The 24,159-nt window shown below is 47.3% G+C and overlaps 1 protein-coding gene across 2 annotated transcripts in view; it reads right to left on the minus strand.

The window, feature by feature from the left end:
* The window catches only part of PLEKHG5 (pleckstrin homology and RhoGEF domain containing G5), a gene marked incomplete at its 3' end in the record, with an annotated part of 419,430 nt that overhangs the window by 92,666 nt on the left and 302,605 nt on the right, over positions 1 to 24,159 (minus strand). The gene's annotated exons all lie outside the window — the stretch shown is intronic.

The raw sequence follows: 24,159 nt of genomic DNA on the forward strand, positions 1-24,159 counted from the left end.
ACCCATCTGGCCCAGGCGACTTTTTGGTAGCCAGCTTCTCTATAGCACGAACTACCTCATCCGCTGAAATTGGTTCTGTCAAATCCATCAAAGGCAATGTATCATTTCCCAATCCTGGAGTAGAATCCAGAAAGCTTTCCATCCTGTCCCGACTAAGGTCCTTTCTTCCCAGAAGGTCTGCGTAATATGACCTGAAGATCTCCAGGATCCCTGATCTGGACTTCACCAGGGAACCCGTACTATCCCTCAGACCTATGACCGTCTTAACTGCTATGCCTTGCTTACAGTTCTGGTAAGGATCAGGCGAGTGATATTTCCCATAATCTCTCTCCAGAACCAAGGAGGCATGCCGGTCGTATTGACACTTCCTAAGAAGAAGCTTTACCTCCGAGATCTCCCCTGGATCTCCTCCATACGAGACAAGACGATCAAGCTTCCTCCGCAAATGCTGGTAGGCAATATACATACCAAGCTGCTTCTTCTTACTTATGGCCTTGAAAAGTCCAATCGCCCTTTGTTTCACAAGCTCCCACCACTCTGACTTACTGCTGCAAAAGTCCAGAATAGAAACCTGTGCCTGAAAAAAATCCTCAAAGGATTGTCTTACCTCTACATCTTCCAGGAGAGCCGAATTCAGTTTCCAGGTACCCCTTCCCCTGGGTGGAGTGTCCGAGGCATTCAGAGTCACAGACAGCATACAGTGGTCAGAGAACTCCACCGCCCTCAACTCAGGAGCCGAGAAAGCAGAGTTCTCCTTTAAAAAAAACCTATCTATCCTACTCTGACTATTCCCTCTCTGAAACGTGAATCCCGTGCTGCCAGGGCAGTGCTTAATGTGCACATCTACCAGGCCTGCTTGTCTAACCATATCTCTAAGAAAAACGCTATCATAACCCAGCCTGTCTATGGAGACCCTCCTGTCTTCAGGCCTAATTATGGTGTTAAAGTCACCTCCAAAGACAACCTGCTGGGATGTAAAAAGGAAGGGCTTGATCTTTGTGAAGAGGCATTTCCTGTCCCATTTTGACTGCGGTCCATAGATATTGATGAGGCGCAGGTCCTGCCCCCTAACAGAGACGTCTAAGACCATGCATCTCCCCATTTCTACCTCAATTATCCGCCGGCACGTTACCATATTGGTTTTAAAAAGAACCGCAACTCCGCTGCAAGGCTCAGCCGCAAGAGACCAAAAGGAGGGACCGCATCTCCACTCCCTTTTTGCTAGATGGACATCGGCCAAAGTATTGAGCCAGGTCTCTTGCAAAAATAAAATCTCAGCATCAAACTCACTGAGCAAAAATAAGGCAATATCACGAGCTCTTGCAGATTTCACGCTGGCGACATTAATGGTCGCCACCTTTATCAGAGCGGGCACTGCCATCAGGATGATTGGGGTAGTCGTTTCTTAACCTCCACCACACTCTCATCACCCGAAACAGCTCTCTTTACACTATGTGACTCCCCCTCATCCATAGATGATAAAGTAGATAAATCGGATACTAACTCCTCCCCTGATAAAACCGAAAATGTGTTGCCAAGAGGAACCCCTCCTGGCTCTAACTGTAAGGAAGAAGTGACCGCTTTACTGGTCTTCCTCTTCTTCTTTTTCTTCCTCTTTGTCCTCTCCCACCCCTCATCATCCGAATCCTCCACAACAGAGGGTGAGACATGGGACATGGACACCCCTCCCTCAACCCCATCGACCCCACCACCATCCAGCACCCCTGCACCCTCTTGGCCGCGTTTGCGGTGTCGAGAGACAGGGACTGGAGGTGGAGTAGGCCGAGGGGGAAGATCCACTATACCCGCCCCCCCAGCAGCTTCCGCTAGTCTGGAGGATCTACGCACAGTAGATGTAGGAACAACAGGAGGGACAGACTCAGGGACCACATCACTAGGGGAAACATAATCTGACACAACAGACACAGACTCAGGGACCACATCACTAGGGGAAACAGAATCTGACACAACAGACACAGGAGGGGCAACAACAATTTCCTCTCTAACTTCAGCTGCTTCATCTTCTTTATCAAGCCTCTGCAGCTCAGTCTCCAATCCTGGCAAGTTATGCAGTGCCTCTGGGCACTGGCTATATGGATGACCCAGCTGCTGGCACAAATTGCACCGAATCTGGGTGCATTCTCTGGCCAAATGGCCTAAATCCTGGCACAGTGAGCACTTCTTGTGGGTGCAGGACGATGCAAAGTGGCCTTTATCACCACATTTATTGCACACCTTAGGCTGACCTTGGTAGAAAATGGTCAGCCTATCCCTACCCAGAAAGGCTGAGCAGGGAAGGTGCTGAACTACATCGCCCAGCACCCCCAATTTTAGCGACACTGTCCAGGCCCCTGTCCATATCCCATGCTCATCAAGGACCTTCCGCAGTGGAGTGAGGACCTCGCCATATCGGCGTAGCCATACTAATAAATCAGCCTCTGGTATGGATTCGTGACGCACCAAAATGGTCACTGATTTTATCAGAGGCTGCCTTGAAATCACTTTTGGCACCAAACCACTCCACTGCTGAAGGCCCTTGCACCTCCTAAATCTCTCCCAGAAGAGATCCAAACTTTCAGGTTTTACAAACGACAAATCAAATTCATAACTCCCCACCGGGCAAATTAAAGCAAAAATATCACAAGCTTTAAACCCCATTTCCAAAATCAACTCAGCCACCCTCCCCCTTACTGGCGGAGTTCCATCCCCCACCCACCTCAACTGTACCACATTCCTCCTCCTATACCCACCAAACCTCCCTGAATTTTGACTAATAACAGAATTCCCACCACCCACCCTGGTGTGACTCCCCAAAGCTGAAGCATAGCTTCCAACATTCCTCCCAGCAGAAAATCCATCAGTTTTTTTTAAATTATCTGACACACACTTAGCAGATAACGATTGCACAGATTCGGGATTGATCTGTGCAATCGAATCTTTCCTCTGCTGAGCAGGAGGAGAAATGTCATTTTTATTTTTCCCAGCATTACTAACCCCTTCACCACCACCCACCACATTCATTGCTTTAACATTGTCATTTTTTATACTTGCTGGGATACTTATTATTGCTGTTGTCTTCACAGCAGAATCCATAGTTGCTGCTGCATTGGTAAGAACTCCAGCTGTCATCTTCTCTTCCACTAGGACAGGGTTTTCAGCTGTGGAAATAGCATTCTGTTTTAACACAGCAGCAGGTAAAGCATTGCAGGATATTTCCATTGCTACTTCCATTCCACTTCCAGAACTATGTTGATCCCCTCCCCCATCAGCAATCAGCACTGGAAGACTGGGAGGCTCAGGTGAACATGAAGCAGGCTCTTTGGAGCTGGCAGCCATTTTGCTTGCCGTGGGACTACTGGTCTCAGCCAGACCAGCAAAATCCATGCCTGGGGTGTTTAATGCAGGTCCATCCACATTCGTCTGATGGTCCGGGGCTTGCATGTCTGCACTCGGTTTCTCCAAAGCGGTAACTCCAATAGGTAGCTGTATGCAGAGCTCTTTCTCACCTGGGACACCATCCACTACAGCAGATGGGGCAGACATGTTGGATGGCAGCATGGTGTACTGGGATTTCTCCACCATTACTGGCTTTGCTGGCCTGTATCTCCTCTGCCCATCCTCAGGGATTTCTGATGGATCATCAGAAAATACAAACCTGTCTGCTTTCAGGGGTGACTCCATCTGCTGGATGAATGTCAGGGATCCATGTCCACTCTCAACCCCCTGGCTGGTTGCCGCTGGTGATTCCCAGTTCTGGCATGGGGGGAGAGGTGCAGAGGCAGATGGAGCCTGGTCATCCATTAACTGAGGCTGCTGATCCACAGAACTTGCTGATGCTTGGCTGGTAAATCGCCTCTCATTGTCAAATTTTTCTTTAAATGCTCCACTTCTGTCTTTCAGCCTTTCCAATAACAAAGTTTGTTCCTTTACCCTTTCTTCCAATTCCTGTAACTCAGGCTTCATGGCTGTGCGATTTTTACTCCAGGCCTGGAAATACTTGGTTTTGAAGGATTTGTGTTCAGCCTTCAAAACATTAAGTTTTTCTTCGGCTCTCCCAATCGCCCTAAAACGATTGATAACCTTCTGGCTGAAGACATCCGCATTCTCATCGGGGCCTGGACCCACAGACAGGTCCTCCACCTCCTCCTCACTAGGCCCCGTGTCATCAGGGGGATCCCTCCCAGGGCCTCCCCCAGGATCAGGCATTGTTCCTGGGCCAAGCTAGCAAGCAAGGCCCAGGCTTGAAAAGGGCTGGATCTCACAGAGAGCTCCTTGGGTGTGTCCTCCTCCTTCTTCCCACTGACCACCAATGTAAGGAGCATTCTTCCCACTGACCACCAATGTAAGGAGCATTCTTCCCATCGACCACCAATGTAAGGAGCATTCTTCCCACTGACCACCAATGTAAGGAGCATTCTTCCCACTGACCACCAATGTAAGGAGCATTCTTCCCACTGACCACCAATGTAGGGGGCATTCTTCCAACTGACCACCAATGTAAGGAGTATTCCTCCCAATGACCACTAATTTAAAGGGGGCATTCCTCCCATTGACCAGCAGTGAATTGCTTTTATTAGGGGTTCCCCTAGACCTGAATATTTTAGGGGTTCCTTTGGGTGTAAAAAGGCTGCTCTAGTGAATACTGGCTGACCTCAGCAGTAGTCTGTGACTACCGGGATAACTGAAAAGCAACTTTCCATTCTGTGTTTATAGGACTCGGATGTTTCCTGCTCTCCTGGCTGCAGGGCATGTTGTTCTTTTAGCAAATAATGAGCTCACTTACAGGTAACAGAAACTGCCATTCAAAGGACAAATGTGTATTCCTTATCCATTAACACCTCAATTAGGATCAGCGTTCTGAGTGTGAAAAGCAGCTTTCCCCTACAAAGCCAAAGTCTAGGACATCTGATTATATTTTTATGGGTTCGAATTCAAGCAAGTTGGACCCCATTGATGTGACCCACTAACTTTGATTGGGCCGCCCTCTGTGACCAAAAGTGCAAAGAATAAATGGTTGGCACTACTTGACGTATACTTAACGGATTGTATTGATTTCTCTTTGCACTTTTTTTTTTTTTAGTATTTATTTTATACTTTTATTTTATTTATTTTTATTTACTTTAATTATTTATAGGATAGATTTTAATGTTATCAGCACATCTCCAATTTATTAGATTATTTTTTTTATATTTTAAAGTTTAATTAAACAAGTTCATTAAAAAGTTGCAATTCTTGGTTACATCCTATATGGAATGCCAGGTTGCTTCCTATACAAATATGTTGATTTTTGTTTTCCTTATGATGGGTAATTTGTGTTTTAGATTCTGCAATTTCCATTCTTACTAATAAGCAAATCTGGCTGACCCAATGTACAGATATGATTAACCCCCTCTGGACAGGAAGGATTTGCCCCCTTAGCGCCGGTTCACACTACCGCGACGCTACTTCGGGTGGCGACCTCCGAGGTCGCGGTGCGAGCAGCGCGCCGCGACCTCGGAGCGGCCGCCACGGACTTCATAACATTGAAGTCTATGGCGGTCGCCTTCTGGTCGACCCCAAAGAAGCTCCGGACCCTTTTTCTAGGTCGGAGAGACTTGTGTCGCTCCTATTAGAACGGGTCCGTAGCTTCCCTATGGGAGGCGACCTGCTGCGACCTGTGAGGCGACCAGGTCGCCTCACAGGTCGCCCTAGTGTGAACCGACACTGAATGACCAGGCCCTATTTTGCGATTCGGCACTGCGTTACTTTAACTGACAATTGTGCGGTCGTGCAACGCTATACCCAAATAAAATTGATGTCCTTTTTTTCCCACAAATAGAACTTTCTATTAGTGGTATTTGATCACCTCTGCGATTTTTATTTTTTGCGCTATAAACAAAAATAGAGCAACAATTCTGAAAAAAAAATATATATATATTTTTCACATTCTGCTATATAACATTCCCCCCAAAAAAAAATTAAAAATCAAAATTTTTTAACATTTTAGGCCAATATGTTTTCTGCTACATATTTTTGGCAATAAGCGTATTTTGATTGGTTTGCGCAAAAGTTATTGCGTCTACTAACTACGGGAAAGATTTATGTCATTTTTTTTTTTTTACTAGTAATGGCGGTGATCTGCGATTTTTAGTGGCACTGTGACCGATTGCGGCGGACAGATTGGACCCCTAACTGACATTTTTAACACTTTTGGGGGGACCAGTGACATTACTACAGTAATCAGTGCTAAAAAAATATGCTGTTACTGTACTAATGACACTGGCAGGGAAAGGGTTAACCCAGGGGCAAACAAAGGATTAAATGTGTACCTAGGGGAGTGTTTTCTAACTGTATGGGGGTTGGGCTTGTGAAATGATCATAGAGACCTGTAATCCTACATAGAAGAATCACAGGAGCTCTGTGATCATTCCAGAGAGAAGAACAGTCAGCTGTGTTTACAACATCCGCCCGTTCTTCTCTCTCAACGGGGAACGATCCCGGGTGTCAGCCCCCAATCGGAGCCGCCTACCCCGTGCATCGGAGTTCCCTGCTGATGAGTGGGGGCGGAAGCGCCGGCGGCGGCATGCACTCGCCCCCTAGCTGCAGGCGTGCGACCGATGTATACCTACCTCGTTTCGCGCAGGAGGGCCGAACAGCCGCAGTAAATCGGCGGCGGACGGTCGGAAACCGGTTAATATTGTATTTATTTAAAGGGTAACTCCACTTTTGTGGGAGAAAAAATAGCAGAAAAAAAATATATATATTTATATATATACAGTGTATACAATTGCTACACAAATCATATTGTAATTATTATTATTATTTCAGGTACTTATATAGCGCTGTCAATTTACGCAGCGCTTTACATATACATTGCACATTCACATCAGTCCCTGCCCTTAAGGAGCTTACAATCTAAGGTCCCTAACTCACATTCATACATACATAGTAGGGACAATTTTATACAGGATCCAATTAACCTACCAGCATGTCTTTGGAGTGTGGGAGGAAACCAGAGTACCCGGAGGAAACCCACGCAGGCACAGGGAGAACATGCAAACTCCAGGCAGGTAGTATTGGGGTAGGGATTCGAACCAGCGAGTAATTGAATGTTTATAAAAATGACCTTTCCTTTTCAATCTGCAGCTCTGTACTTTTCTAAAAAAAAAATATAAATACAATATGGCCACCTGGAGGCGCTCTGTACACAGATGGTATACAGAGCTCCCCCCCCTCCCCCCCAGAAATGTAATTTCCTGCTTCTGTGATTGGCTGACTGATTTTCCCAGCAGTCAAACTAAGATACAAGTCGGATTTTTGACATCCCCTGCAACAAAAATGTCATTATTGGTGAGATCCTCCCAAAGAGAAATCATGTCTAAAGGGATGCAGACACTGCCACTTCCCTCATTAGAACCCTGCAGGTGCAGCAGCTGATTTATAAAATTATAAAGTCACTCCCATTCACATTCACTCTGCACAGAGATACATTTGTTATTCTAAAGAAAGAGCTGTTTGTTTCTGGGGTGATCTCTGTACATCGCAGGGATTGTATCAAACTCTGTTGCAGATTCCAACCCCTTGTAATTCTAAGGAAATAGCTGTTTGTGTCGCTGTTCTGAGTGAATGTGAATGAGAGTGACAATAATTATCAATCAGCTCCTACACCTGCAGGGCTCTATTGAGGAAAGTAACAGCGTCTGCATCCCTGGGAATGGGAAAATCAGTGAGCCAATCACACATGTCATCTGTATCAGGGCTGGGACAAGGGGTGGGCAGGAGGCTTCCCTGAGCTCTGAGGTATCATGTGAAGTGGAGGGGCACCACAAGGAGATTCGGGAGGGGGGATTTGTGTTGAAATGGGGAATTTGGGGAGTGGCAGGGGGTATTTATTGTTGTAGTTGGGAAAATTTGGGGGGAGTGCTAAGAGTGGTGATTTTGGAGGATTTTTGTAGGGAGCGGGTATGGGGGGTGTGAAGAATTCATGCTAGCGCAGGAGGGATTTTGGAGAAATCTGTGCTGGGGGGGGGGGGATTTAAGTTGTGGGGAGAAGATGTGTACTAGGAGGGGAAATTTTAGGGGTAGAAAATTTGTGCTAAGAGTGATATTTTATTTGGGGGGGGGGGGGGGGGGCAAGATTTGTGTTGAGAGGCGGTATTTCAGCAGGGAGCTGGATTTGTATTGGGGGGGGGGGGGGGGCGGGGAGTAATGCTTAGGGCAGGGATCCTCAAGCTAGGGCCCTGCAGCTGTTGTAGAACTACATGTCCCATGAGGCATTGTAATACTCTGACATCCACAGACATGACTAGGGCATGATGGGAATTGTAGTTCCTGAACAACTGGAGGGCCATAGATTGAAGACCCCTGGCTTAGGGGGTAAGCCTGCAGGTTAGTGCTCATTGTTTTTGTGGGGGGATTTTTGCTGACTCCTAATGCTCATACATCTTGGTGGGGGGGGGGGGTGCAGTTTGGAATGTTCGCCCTGGGCTCTAGATGACCTCGTCCCGGGAATTATCTGTATACAGAATGCCTCCAGGTTGCCATATTGCACAAGATATTTCTTCAAAATAACAAATGTGTCCATGTGCACAGTGAATGTAAGTGAGAGTGACTTTATAATGATCAATCAGCTGGGTCCTAATGAAGAAAGTGGCAGGGTCTGCATCCCTTTAGATGCGATTTCCTTTTAGGAGTATCTCACTGAAATCTGCAACAAAGTTTGTTACAATCCCATCAATGTACAGAGATCATGTTTATTGTTTCTCAACAAATGTGGAATGTAAAAAAAGACAGGCCGGGGAATTTCCCAATGGGCAGCCATGGTCTGGACTGGCTACTGGACATGTCCTTTGACCCCCTTCTATGTGTTTAGTTGGAATTCAGACTCAGTTTATGAGTGTTAGAACAAACGGCCTGACTCCGGGGTCCTTGGACTACTAGAAAACAAACACATTAAACAGTGAAGGAGCTTATACCAGACAATCAGCAGGCGGTGGCCGCGTTATTTTCCACTTAATAGGGACAAGTCAAATAAATAGATGATAAGGAGAGTTTAGTGGGATTTTCAGGACTGCAGACAAGGTTTAGCTAACAAACTCATAATGCCAACAAATTAAAGTCTATTTAAATGTCAATCCAGTGGAGCACCTCGTCAGAGATAAACCCAATACAGATTTCACTGATACCCTCATTATCCTTCATAGAGTCAGGTTTTCAGAAAGTTGTGCAATTCCCCTCCTCCTGCATTTGAAAAGCGATCAAACATTCTGAAAGGGAACATTTCAGAATTAAATTCTCCTGGTAGGTGGCCAGCATCAGTATAAGACATGGAGATGGGGGGGGGGGGGGGGTTTTAATCACTTCTGGACCGGAAGGATTTGCCCCCTTAATGACCAGGCCATTTTTTGTAAATCGGCACTGCCTTATTTTAACTGACAATTGCGCGGTTGTGCGGCACTGCACCCAAATAAAATTGATGTCCTTTTTTTCCCCACAAACAGAGCTTTCTTTTGGTGGTATTTGATCCCCTGTGCGATTTTTTTTTATTGTGCTATAAACAAAAAAAGAGCTACAATTCTGAAAAAACCCCCCAAAAAAACCCCCAAAAAAACGATATTTTTCACTTTCTGCTATATAACATTCCCCAAAAAAGAATAAATTAAAAATCCAATTTTTTCATCATTTTAGGCCAATTTGTATTCTGCTACATATTTTTGTTAAAAAAAAAAAAAATCCTTCTATTTAATTTCAATCATTTTTATTTATTTATTTTTTACTAGTAATGGCAGCAATCTACGATTTTTAGCGGGATTGTGAAATTGCGGCGGACAGATCGGACCCCTAACTGACATTTTTGGGGGGACCAGTGACATTACTACAGTAATCAGTGCTAAAAATATGCCAAAAATATGTCACTGTAATAAAGACACTGGCAGGGAAGGGGTTAACCTAGGGGCAATGAAAGGGTTAAATGTGAGCCTAGGGCGTGCTTTCTAACTGTGTGGGGGGGGGGCTTGTGAAATCAGCACAGGGACCCGTGTTTCCAGTGGCGTAGCGTGGGGGGTGCAGGGGGGGCCGGCCGCACCGGGCGCAACATCTGGGGGGGGCGCGCTCGCACCCGCAGCTCTGCCCTGCCTGGCTCACTTATTCTCTCACACTGCAGTGCTGGCTGTGGCGGCGGCGCTGTGCAAATCCGATCCGAGCCGCCGGGTCGCCGCCCACTGTGGAGGGGGGGGGGGCTGCCAGGCGTGCGGAGAGCGAGGGACAATCTGGGGGAGGGACAGTGCACTGCAGCGGCCGCCCAGCGCAGCGCTGAGCGCGGGAGCCACACCAGACCAGCCCAGGCAGCAGCAGCAAGAAGAAGCTGGCAGCGGCGGCAGGTGACACAGGCCAGACAAGGAGAGAGCCAGTGGCGACAGACGCAGGAGGAAAACCTAGGAGCCAGAGGACCTGGAGGAGAAGAGAAGACATAGCCTGCTGTGATCGGGTGCACCTGCAAAAAAAAGGTAGGAGTCACGAGTGACACAGGACAGGAGTCAGGACTGAGTATAGACCCCCCCTTACAGCAGGCCAGGGTGAGGTTAGGTCTGGGGTCCCCCATATAGAGCCCCCCCTTACAGTAGGCCAGGGTCCGGACCTCACCTCACCCTGGCCTGCTGTAAGGGGGGATCTATATGGGGGACCAGGTCCCCATGTAGATCCCCCCTTACAGCAGGCCAGGGTGAGGTGAGGTCCCCCATATAGATCCCCCCTTACAGCAGGCCAGGGTGAGGTGAGGTCCCCAATATAGATCCCCCTTACAGCAGGCCAGGGTGAGGTGAGGTAAGGTCCCCCATATAGATCCCCCTTACAGCAGGCCAGGGTGAGGTGAGGTCCGGGGTCCCCCATATAGATCCCCCTCACCCTGGTCTGCTGTAAGGGGGGATCTATATGGGGGACCTTACCTCACCTCACCCTGGCCTACTGTAAAGGGGGTGATCTATATGGGGGACGGGACCTCACCTCACCCTGGCCTACTGTAAGGGGGGATCTATATGGGGGACCTGGGATCTATATGGGGGACCTCACCCTGGCCTGCTGTAAGGGGGGATCTATATGGGGGACCAGGTCCCCCATGTAGATCCCCCCTTACAGCAGGCCAGGGTGAGGTGAGGACCCGTCCCCCATATAGATCCCCCCTTACAGCAGGCCAGGGTGAGGTGAGGTCCCGTCCCCCATATAGATCCCCCCTTACAGCAGGCCAGGGTGAGATGAGGTCCCCAATATAGATCCCCCCTTACAGCAGGCCAGGGTGAGGAGAGGTCCGGGGTCCCCCATATAGATCCCCCTCACCCTGGCCTACTGTAAAGGGGGTGATCTATATGGGGGACGGGACCTCACCTCACCCTGGCCTGCTGTAAGGGGGGATCTATATGGGGGACCTCACCCTGGCCTGCTGTAAGGGGAGATCTATATGGGGGACCTCACCCTGGCCTGCTGTAAGGGGGGATATATATGGGGGATCTCACCCTGGCCTTCTGTAAGGGGGGATCTATATGGGGGACCTCACCTCACCCTGGCCTGCTGTAAAGGAGGATCTATGGGGGACCTGCCCAGGCCTGCTCTAAAGGGGGATCTATAGGGACCCTGCTCTAAAGGGGATCTATGTCATAGATCCCCCCTTTAGAGCAGGATCCCCATAGATCCCCTTTAGACCTTTAGAGCAGGCCAGGGTCCACATAGATCCCCTTTAGAGCAGGCCAGGGTCCCCATAGATCCCCTTTTAGAGCAGGGTCCCCATAGATTCCCCACTTTAGAGAAATGTCCCCATAGATTATATGGGGACCATTCTCTAAAGGGGGATCTATGGGGACCCTGCTCTAAAAGGTGATCTGTGGGGACACTGGCCTGCTCTAAAGTGCTTAGGGGGTAAGGGTTTCTTTAACGAATCTAGTGGAAGAGACTCAAGTGCTAAAATCTCGCAGGTTAGGGGGCGCAAATTACTAGCCTTGCCCCGGGTGCTGACAACCCACGCTACGCCACTGCGTGTTTCTAAATAGATCATTGTACTAAATCAGGGATCTCCAAACTACGGCCCTCCGGCTGTTGCAGAACTACACATCCCATGAGGCATTGTGAAACTCTGACATTCACATACATGACTAGGCATGATGGGAATTGTAGTTTCTGAGCAACTGGAGGGCCATAGTTTGGAGATCCCTAGTAGTTTTCCTTTAACCACTTCAATACAGGGCACTTTCACCCCCTTCCTGCCCAGGCCAATTGTTAGCTTTTAGCACTGTCACACTTTGAATGACAATTGCTCGGTCATGCAATGCTGTATTCAAATGAAATTTGTATCATTTTTTCCCCACAAATAGAGCTTTCTTTTGGTCAGTGCTGTCTATCAGTGCCCACCAATGCTGCCAATAAGTGCTCATCAGTGCCTCCGTATCAGTGTCGCCTATCAGTGCTGCATACCAGTGGCCATCAGTGTCACCTATCAGTGTCCTTCAGTGCCACCTGTTAGTACTCATCCATGCCGCCTATCAGTGTCCATAAGTGCTGTCTTTTAGTGCCCATCAGTGCCACCTATCAGTGTCCTTCAGTGCCACCTGTTAGTACTCATCCATGCCACCTATCAGTGTCCATAAGTGCTGTCTTTTAGTGCCCATCAGTGCCACCTATCAGTGCCCTTCAGTGCCGCCTATCAGAGTCCATCCGTGCCACCTGTTCATGCCCATCTGTGCCACCTATTACTGTCCACAAGTGCCGCCTATCAGTGCCCTTCAGTACCACCTATCAGTGTCACCTATCAGTGCAGCCTCATCAGCACACATCAGTAAAGGAGAAAAATTACCTGTTTGCAAAACTTTTTTGGTCTTTTTTCATTTGTTTAGCAAAAAATAAAAACCCTGTGGTGATTAAATAGCACCAAAATTACAGCGCTGCCGATTGGGAAGGAATCAGGAATTTTTAATAACATTCAGTTATAATATGTGTAGTAATTGTATATGATATATATATATATATATATATATTTTTTTTTTTGCTATTTTTTCCCACGAAAGTAGAGTTAAGGCCCGTACACACGCACCGATTGTTGGCCGTAAATTTTCGGCCAACGTCCGATTAGCCGATTATCGGCTTGTTAGTATGATGCTTCCGACAACCGACTGCGACTTTTCGGCCGAACAGAATCTGGTGTGCAGGCTATAAAATTTTTGTTGGCCGTCACTGTTCCTCAGTCAGTACAGATTTCGGGCCAACAAAAAGCAGATTAGCAAGACTGCGCATGCTCAGAGAAGAAAAAACACCCGAAAAGTAGACCAGAACATGACATCACTTCTGCAGTTGGTTGTTGTTGGCCGACAAAATTTGTGTGCAGTCTAGAGCACATTTCAACCAACACAACAACACTGGACAAAAGACGGCCGATCAGTCGGCCAACAATCGGTGCGTGTGTACGGGGCTTTAGCTTTCAACAAATACAGATTTGTATTACTTTGTGTCTTTTATATCTGTCGTTGTGTGCAGTTCTCTGTGCGGCCAGCAGAGGCAGTGGAGGAGCACAGAGGACTCCATATGGTTCACACTGAGTCTTCCTGTCCTGCTGATGAGTCACCCTGTGCAGAGTGATAATCTTCACTTTAATTAAAGATTGGGAGCGGCTGGGAGCTGTCATTGGCAGGTTATAGTACATACGGCTCTTACAGTTTCATTTTCCTGAAGAGGATTAGAGGAGTCTATTTATAGACGCTGCGCTTGCTACCTGCCAGCTCCGCTCACCTATGAACACCAGATAAAGCTTTGTATGCTTGCTGGCCTCCAATCTGCTGCAGGTCTACCTTGTAATTAAAGAGTATAGGAAGTCCAAGAATTTCTTAGTTTTAGACAAAGTAATGGAGGGTTAGAACCCCTGTCAGGGCTTTGCAGGCTCCTTTTCACTTCCTGTCCTGTAAACACAACAAAGTGTACAAAATCCCCCCCCCTTTCCCCCAGACATTTGTCACTGGAAAGGCTGTCCACATTGGGAGATTTCCTCTTTATCAGGCTGCATTCACAATTAAGCGTCTCGTTTTTGAGCGTTTTTTCGGGTATTTTGTCGCACGTTTTACACGTTTTTGTACAGAATTTTTTGAGCTTTGGAATTTTTTATTAGCCAATAGAGAAAAATATAATCTGTTTCATCATTTGTTTATTTGTTATTTAGCTTTTTCATCTGCTTTTATTTTAATATTCATTTATTATTATTTATTTATATTTTTTTTGTTAGGGTTAGAGTTAGGGGTAGGGGTTAATATTGATTGTATTCATTTTTTATTTATTATTATATTTTTTTTTTTGCTAGGGTTAGAGTTAGGGGTAGGAGTTCATTTATTAATTGTATTTATTATTTATTTATTATTATATATTTTTTTTTGCTAGGGTTAGAGTTAGGGGTAGGGGCAAGTGTTAGAGGTTAATTTAATTATTTATTCATTTTACTATTATTATAATTTTTTTTTGCTAGGGTTAGGGGTAATTCATTCATTAATTTATTATTATTTTATTTTTTGGGGGGTTAGGTTGTTGGGAGTTTAGGGTTGTTGTTAGCATTAGGGTTTGGGGCTAGGGTTTCATTTATTTATTATTTAATATTTGTTCAATTTATTTATTGATTTTTGGTTATTATTATGTATTTATTTATTAATATATTTTTTTTGTTAGGGTTAGAGTTAGGGTTAGGGACAATTGTTAGGGGTTCATTTAAATATTTATTCATGTTACTATTATCATTTTTTTTGTTGGGGTTAGGGTTAATTCATTCATTTATTATTATTTTTTTTTAATTTTTTTTAGGTGTTAGGTGGCTGGGAGTTTAAGGTTGGGGTTAGCGTTAGGGTTAAGGGCTAAGGTTTAATTTATTTATTATTATTTATTGATTTTTGGTCATTATTATCAATTATGTATTTATTCATTATTATTATTTATTTTTATTTAATTATTGGATTTGAGCAGAAAATTGCTCAAAAATCACTTTAGGCATCACACAACAGGTACTCCTGCTCAGCATCTAGCAGGTGGACACGCAGCCAAGAAGAATTAGGGCCTGTTCATTTTAGCTGCACCCTAACACTCTCAGTTTTAGTGTGTGGGCTGGTGTCCGCCGGACGGTATATTGCGTTATTTTAGTGCATCACACTGTTTTTTTTTTTTACTTCACTGAGAGCATACGAAGTCGCACTACATTCATGTCTGTGCGCTGCATATCACACCAACATTGTGGTGTGAACAGGTCCAATAAAAATGGCTGAAGATCCATACAGAGAACAAGACCAGCTGAAGATGTGTGCCTCGAAGAGGACTGGCCAACAAGTGCCATACCTTGAAGAAGACTGGCCACAGATCCAAATCTTGAGGAGGACCGGCCAAAGAGCCATACCTGGAAGAAGACTGACCAAGGATCCGTATCTTGAAGAGGACCGGCCAAAGAGCCATACCTGGAAGAAGAACAGCCGAAGATCCGTATCTTGAAGAGGACCGGCCAAAGAGACATACCTGGAAGAAGACCTACCAAGGATCCATACCTCAAAGAGGACTGGCCAAAGAGACATACCTGGAAGAAGACCGGCTAAGGATCAGTACCTCAAAGAGGACCGGCCAAAGAGCCATACCTGGAAGAAGACCAGCCGAAGATCCGTATCTTGAAGAGGACCGGCCAAAGAGACATACCTGGAAGAAGACCGACCAAGGATCCGTACCTTAAAAAGGACCAGCCAAAGAGCCATACCTGGAAGAAGACCAGCTAAGGATCCGTACCTCAAAAAGGACCGGCCAAAGAGACATACCTGGAAGAAGACCGTCTAAGGATCAGTACCTCAAAGAGGACCGGCCAAAGAGACATACCTGGAAGAAGACTAGCCAAAGATCAGTATCTTGAAGAGGACCGGCCAAAGAGACATACCTGGAAGAAGACCAGCTAAGGATCAGTACCTCAAAAAGGACCGGCCAAAGAGACATATCTGGAAGAAGGCCGCATATGGATCCGTACCTTAAAAAGGACCAGCCAAAGAGCCATACCTGAAAGAAGACCAGCTAAGGATCCGTACCTCAAAAAGGACCGGCCAAGGAGACATACCTGGAAGAAGACCGGCTAAGGATCAGTACCTCAAAGAGGACCGGCCAAAGAGCCATACCTGGAAGAAGACCAGCCGAAGATCCGTATCTTGAAGAGGACCGGCCAAAGAGACATACCTGGAAGAAGACCGACCAAGGATCCATACCTTAAAAAGGACCAGCCAAAGAGCCATACCTGGAAGAAGACCAGCTAAGGATCCGTACCTCAAAAAGGACCGGCCAAAGAGACATACCTGGAAGAAGTCCAACAGAAGATGTGTACATTGAAGAGGACTGGCCAACAAGAACAATGTCTAAAAGAAGATCGGCTGAAGATGCATAGTTCGAAGATAACCGGCCAAAGAGCAAAAAGACTGGCCGAAGATTTGTACCTCTAAGAGGATCGAACAAAAAGCCATACCTGGAAGAAGACTGGCCAAATATTTAACACTTGAAGACCAGCCAAAAAGCCATACCTGGAAGAAGACCGGCCAAAGATGTGTACCTCTAAGAGGGCTTGCCAATAAGAACCACACCTGAAAGACCGGCTGAAGATGCATACTTCGAAGAGCACAGGCCAAACAGCCATACCTGGAAGAAGACTGGCTGAATATCCGTACCTCAAAAGAAATGGGCAAAGAGCAAAAAATGGAAGAAGACCAGCCGAAGATGTCAGCAGCTGACGATGGAGCTCATGCACCCTCATCATTATAGTAGAGGAGAGTTTAGTTCCACATTAATAAATCATGTTGACAACTGCAGACAACCTCTACCCTTAGCAGTCCTTGATTGGACCCTCTATTCCTATCTGTGATGCCTCACTCCTCTCTTTCTGGCACTTTGACAGGGGCTTGAGGCTGTCCATTTTGACTATCGGTGAGCTGGGGTTGCACAGAAGCAAAGGACGTTCAGATGAAAGTGCAAAGTCTCCCAGTCGCTCAGCAGAACGCTCGTCATCAGTGAAGTGGTACAAGCTTGCACTAATGCATTGCCCGGTGATAAGATTCGGTGACACTGCTGCTGAAACATGCCGAACAGATGCTATGCTTGTCACAGGGGCAGATACGGAAATAATAAAATGGCAATTCTCACCAAAAACAAACAGAAATTCTATCATGCTGGCCACATGCGGAACAGGCTTCTGCCACCTTCAACCAGCTTTTTATGGATAATACAACCAAAAGTAATCAGAGAATCCTTTACATTGGTGGTAGCTTTTGCTCTTGCATCCAAATAGCGATCTATTGGTTGATAGGCAGCAATATCACCTTCTTATTGCCTGCTTTAACCCTATAAAGCCCACACCACTACAATACAGCTGCAGAGCATGACCGCATCTAGGGGGGTGCTGGGGTAGGTTGTGCCTGACCCATTGAGCTCCTCTCCCATCCCCACACTCATTGCCGGGGCAGGGGGGGGGCAGCCTGGCCCAGTGAACCCATAAAGTGAACAGAAAAGCCTGGATAGGAGAGGTGACAGCGGCAGAGAGAAGAGAACTGGGGGGGGGGGGGGGGGAGATTGTGCGGGCTGTGTTGTGCTCTTCCCCCTCCTGTCAATAGAACAGCAGTTCTCCATACAGCTGATGACACAGGATCACTCTTAGATTGGACTGTACATGGTTACCTGCCCACTGCTGACCCCTATCCTCTGCCCTACTGACTCCCTATATACTGCCTTGCTGACCCTCTGCACACTGCCCTGATAACCTCTCTACACTGCCCTATAACCCACTGTATATTGCTCTACAAATGAATAGCCCCTGTAATGTGCTCTACAAACTGCTGACCCTATCCTCTGCCCTTCTGACCCCTGCACACTGCTCTAATAACTTCTATACACTGCCCTACTGACCACTGTACACTGCCCTACTGACCCCTGTACAGTGTCCTACTGACTCTTATACACTGCCCTACTGACCCCCTCTACACTACCCTGCTGACCCCTATCCTCTGCCCTACTGACTCCTGTATACTGCCCTGTACACTACCCTGCTGACCCCTATCCTCTGCCCTACTAACCCCTGTACACTGCCCTACTGACTCCTGTAAACTGCCCTATTGACCCCTGTACAGTGCACTACTGACCCCCTGTACAGTGCACTACTGACCACTGTACAGTGTCCTACTGACTCTTATACACTGCCCTACTGACCCCCTCTACACTACCCTGCTGACCCCTATCCTCTGCCCTACTGACTCCTGTACACTCCCCTGCTGACTCGTATACACTGCCCTGTACACTACCCTGCTGACCCCTATCCTCTGCCCTACTGACTCCTGTACACTGCCCTGCTGACTCTTGTACACTGCCCTACTGACTCCTGTACATTGCCCTACTGACCCCTGTACACTGCCCTACTGACCCTTGTACAATGTCCTACTGACTCGTATACACTGCCCTGTACACTACCCTGCTGACCCCTATCCTCTGGCCTACTAACCCCTGTACACTGCCCTACTGACTCCTGTACACTGCCCTAATGACCCCTGTACACTGCCCTACTGACTCCTGTACATTGCCCTACTGACCCCTGTACACTGCCCTACTGACCCTTGTACAATGCCCTACTGACTCGTATACACTGCCCTGTACACTACCCTGCTGACCCCTATCCTCTGCCCTACTAACCCCTGTACACTGCCCTACTGACTCCTGTAAACTGCCCTATTGACCCTTGTACAGTGCCCTACTGACCCCTGTACAGTGCCCTACTGACCCCATGTACAGTGCCCTACTGACCCCCTGTATACTGCCCTACTGACCCCTTGTACACTGCCCTGCTGCCCCCTGTTGTTGTCCTAATAACACCTCTACACTGCCCTATAACCCACTGTATACTGCCCTACAAACTAATAGCCCATGTAACCTGCTCTAAAAAACTGCTGACCCTATCCTCTGCCCTACTGACCCATGTACACTGCCCTACTGACTCCTGTACACTGCCCTACTGACCCCTCTACACTGCCCTATAACCCACTGTATACTGCCCTACAAACTAATAGCCCCCTGTAACCTGCTCTACAAACTTCTGACCCTATCCTCTGCCCTACTGACCCATGTAAACTGCCCTACTGACCCCTGTAAACTGCCCTACTGACCCCTGTACACTTCCCTACTGACTCTTATACACTGCCCTACTGGCCCCTGTTATCTGCCGCGATAACCCCTCTACACTGCCTATAACCCACTGTATACTTCCCTACAAACTAATAACCCCTGTAACCTGCTCTACAAACTGTTGATCCTATCCTCTGCCCTACTGACTCCTCTACACTGCCCTACTGACTCCTATACACTGCCCTACTGACTCCTCTACACTGCCCTACTGACTCCTCTACACTGCCCTACTGACTCCTCTATAGTGCCCTACTGCCTCCTCTACACTGCCCTACTGACTCCTATACACTGCCCTACTGACTCCTATACACTGCCCTACTGACTCCTCTATAGTGCCCTACTGACTACTCTACACTGCCACACTGACTCCTCTACACTGCCCTACTGACTCCTCTACACTGCCCTACTGACTCCTATACACTGCCCTACTGACTCCTATACACTGCCCTACTGACTCCTATACACTGCCCTACTGACTCCTCTACACTGCCCTACTGACTCCTCTACACTGCCCTACTGACTCCTCTATAGTGCCCTACTGCCTCCTCTACACTGCCCTACTGACTCCTATACACTGCCCTACTGACTCCTATACACTGCCCTACTGACTCCTCTATAGTGCCCTACTGACTACTCTACACTGCCACACTGACTCCTCTACACTGCCCTACTGACTTCTATACATTGCCCTACTGACCTCCCATCCTTTACCCCCCTGATATTTTTTACTGAAGAACAGTTGTGACGCAGATCCATCCACTTGAATGTGTTGGGTTTGACGGTGGTCCTGCCCAAGGAACATATATAGCCCTCAGGGGCGGACTGACCATTCGGGGATTAGGGCACTGCCCCCATGAGAGACTACATACTACAGAAAGAAGCCAGGAACTTCCATGCAGGCTATGCTGTGGTAGATATTTAAATGCCCACTCTATGTGGCTGAGCTGCAATTTGTAGGAGGGGCTTTGTGTGGCTTGAGTGTGGACACAGGGGGCCCTATGATCTCTGATTGCCCGGGGGCCCCATAAGTTGTCAGTCCACCCCTGATAGCCCTATTAGGTCGCTGATGTCACAAGCATCCCCACCTCTTTGGAACTTCAGCTCAGCAGACCAAGAATAACAGCCGGTTTGGACCCCTTACCCAGAACCAAATGCAAGCTTCTCCCCAGTCACAGGTGGTATAAAGGCCCTGGTGGTCCAGGTGGGAAGGAGGGGCAGAAGTCCTGGGTGCAGCACCCCCATGCTATTGAGGTGGAGGTATAGCGAGTCGCAATTAGGCTTCAGATCAGAGGTTAAAGCTTCACGTATGCATGCACCAACATGCCTGCCACACCCACTCCCACTCAACACTAAAAACACACCGCAGACTGCAAACACCTCCCAGCTGTTAGAAAACAAGTGCTTGGTCATGCATGCACAATGCACACTCCATGGCAACCGAGGGATGCCAGAGCACTGGTGGAGGAGAATGGGTGCAGGCTGATACGCCCATTCTATGCTATGCATTAGCATTGAGGGGGGAATGGGCGTTTCGCAACCACACCCTGAAGACCTTACACAGCAGCAGCTCCAGAAGGCAAACCCTCCAAACCACACATGTGAGGTTCTCTCTGTGATCCATGTGCAGCTGTATTCCATAGAACATAGACAACAGAAAAGTTCCGGGGTTGCATTATAAGTTCAATAAAAGGTTCCACCTGTTGTCCTTTAAATCGGTATAAACCCAAAAGCAAACATTTATTATATTGCCGCTTACTAATTCTTACATGGGACGGCCACATTCGTTTTCTTTCTTCTATTTCCATCTGGTGATCCAGCCAGTAAGTCTGTTGTTTTTCAACAGAACAAGCTGTCCTGTAGATGCAGCAATTACAGGGCTAAGACACACTATTTAACACTGATAGGGGTGCTTACAATGATCAGCATTTATTAAAATATGTAAAACATTTATCCCAAAAGGAAAAAACTGTTTAGAAAGTGTGGGCTTGAGTTTGGCTTCAGTTTGTTAGTGTATTTAAATCTGCTAGTACATCTAACACTTCTCTCCCTACCAGACTGACAATGCTGCTGCCCAAAGGTGCCTCCTATGCTCCTTCATCCAGAGTGGGGGGGAGGGGCGCTGTAATAAAGGAGTTGTGTTACTGAGCAGATCACCAGGTGAAAACAGAGTGCAAAAAAAGACTCAAAAAAAGAAAATGAATGCAGCCGTGACATCGAATGATTAGTAATCTGCAATATATTACATTATTGGTTTTGGGTGTAATAACACTTAATGCATAGATAATAATTCTCTGTCAAACTCTTTTTTTACTGACCGGTGCGTTGGGGCCCAAATCTGGCGTTGGAGCGCACAGATAAAGTTCCTCCAATTTTAAGAAAAAAAAATGCTGTTCTCCTTTTGTCCAGTGGCCTCTCACTAAATCCTGTGCTCCTTCATCCAGAGTGGGGGGGGGGGGGCGCTCTAATAAAGGAGGTGTGTTACTGGCAAGATCAGTGCTAGGACAAGGTCGTCTAGAGCCTCGGGTGAACATGCCAAATTGCGCCCCCCCCCCAAGATGTATAAACATTATGTGTCAGCAAAATCCCCCCCCCCAAAATAATTGAGTACTAATCTGCATGCTTACCCCCAAGCATATATTCCCCCTTCTCCCCCCTCCGGCAAAAATCCTCTTTCCAGCACATATCTTTGCCCCCCCCAATCCCCCCAGCTTAAATCCTCTCATTCCTCATATAACCCAAGCATAAATCCCCCCCCCCGAAAATAGTTCCCCCCTTCCAGCACAAATTCTCTCCAATCCCCCCATCTTAGCACAAATCCCCCTCCCCCCCCAAAAAAAAAAATGTTTTCCCTCCAAGCACAAATACCCCTAATCATCCCTGCTAGCACAAATCCCCCCCCCCCCAAAAAAAAATTCCCCTCCTAGCGCCATTTCCCCCCCCCCCCCATATTACCTTTTCTAGCGCAATTCCTCCAAAATTCCCCCTTCTAGTACAAATCTTCTACCCCCATCCCCCCTCCCAACACAAATCCCCCTCCCCCTGCCCCAAAAATTTTTTCCCCTCCTAGCACATACCTCTATTCATCCCTGCTAGCCCATATCCCCCCCCCCCAAAAAAAAATTCCCCTCCTAGCGCCATTCCCCCCCCCCCATATTACCTTTTCCAGCGCAATTCCCCCAAAATTCCCCCTTCTAGTACAAATCTTCTCCCCCCCATCCCCCCTCCCAACACAAATCCCCTCAAATCACCACTCCTAGCACAGCTCCCCAAATTTCCCCTCCTAGAACAATTCATATCCCCTGCTGCTCCCCAAATCCCCCCAACACCAATCCCCTCCCACCAACCTCCTCCTGGTGCCCCACAGCCCACCTCACATAATACCACAGTGCCTAGGGCAGCCGCCCCTCCTGCCCACCCCTTATCTCAGCCCTGGGCCAGATCACCAGGTGAAAACAGAGGGGAAAAAAAACTAAAAAAAAAAAAAAAAAAAAAACTAATGCAGCTGCCACATCCAATGATCGGTAAGGTGCAATATATGGACATTCTTGGTTTTGAGGTTAGAACCGCTTTAAGCTTTTTGTCTTCAGGGAAGGGAAATATTTTCCCCGTTGTCATTTACTGCTCTGCGCTGATGAAACGTGTCAGGAATAATAATGAGGTGTTGCCAAAACACACAAGCAGTGCTGGGAAGAATGTCCAGGCTATTACCTTGGGCTAATCTGAACATGGCAGCACAGTGCCGGCGGCATATCTGCAGAGGAATGAGCTGGCACTGGAACAGAAGGCGATGCAACCATCGCACCGCGAATACGGGACACGCCGCATTATCCACCGCCAACACCACCAACCCCAACACCCTTCATTTCCTTCCTTATTCCTATAATAGCCACGGGATGATTTATAAAAGTCTAACTCCACTTTCTAAAGGGGAAAAAAAATAGTAAGTAAAAAAAAAATTGAATTTAACATACACTATATTATCAAAAGTATTGGGACGCCTGCCATTACATACACATGAACTTTAATGGCATCCCAGTCTTAGTCCGTAGGGTTCAATATTGAGTTGGCCTTTACAGCTATAACAGCTTCAACTCTTCTGGGAAGGCCGTCCACAAGGTTTAGAAGTGTGTCTATGGAAATGTTTGACCATTCTTCCAGAAGCGCATTTGTGAGGGCAGGCACTGATGTTGGACGACTCTGCACTCTAATTCATTTCAAAGGTGTTCTATCGGGATGAGGTCAGGACTCTCAAGTTCCTCCACCCCAAACTCACTCATCCATGTCTTTATGGACCTTGCTTTGTGCACTGGTCCAAATCAGTTGGTTGAGGGGGGATTATGGTGTGGGGTTGTTTTTCAGGGGTTGGACAAGAAGGCCTCGCTCTAATTCATCCCAAAGGCATTCTATCGTTGCTTCCACTGACACCAATGATGGGGCACTATTCCTCCCACTGACACCAATGATGGGGCACTATTCCTCCCACTGACACCAATGATGGGGCACTATTCCTCCCACTGACACCAATGATGGGGCAATATTCCTCCCACTGACACCAATGATGGGGCACTATTCCACCAACTGACACCAATGATGGGGCACTATTCCTCCCACTGACATCAATGATGGGGCACTATTCCTCCCACTGACACCAATGATGGGGCACTATTCCTCCCACTGACACCAATGATGGGGCACTATTCCTCCCACTAATACCAATGATGGGGCACTATTCCTCCGACTGACACCAATGATGGGGAACTATTCCTCCCACTGACACCAATGATGGGGCACTATTCCTCCCACTAATACCAATGGTGGGGCACTATTCCTCCAACTGATACCAATGATGGGGCACTATTCCTCCCACTAATACCAATGATGGGGCACTATTCCTCCCACTGACACCAATGATGGGGCACTATTCCTCCCACTAATATCAATTATGGGACACTATTCCACCAACTAACACCAATGATGGGACACTAT

This window comes from Pelophylax lessonae (assembly GCF_965119305.1).
Source record: "Pelophylax lessonae genome assembly, chromosome: 12".
Lineage (NCBI taxonomy): Eukaryota > Metazoa > Chordata > Amphibia > Anura > Ranidae > Pelophylax > Pelophylax lessonae.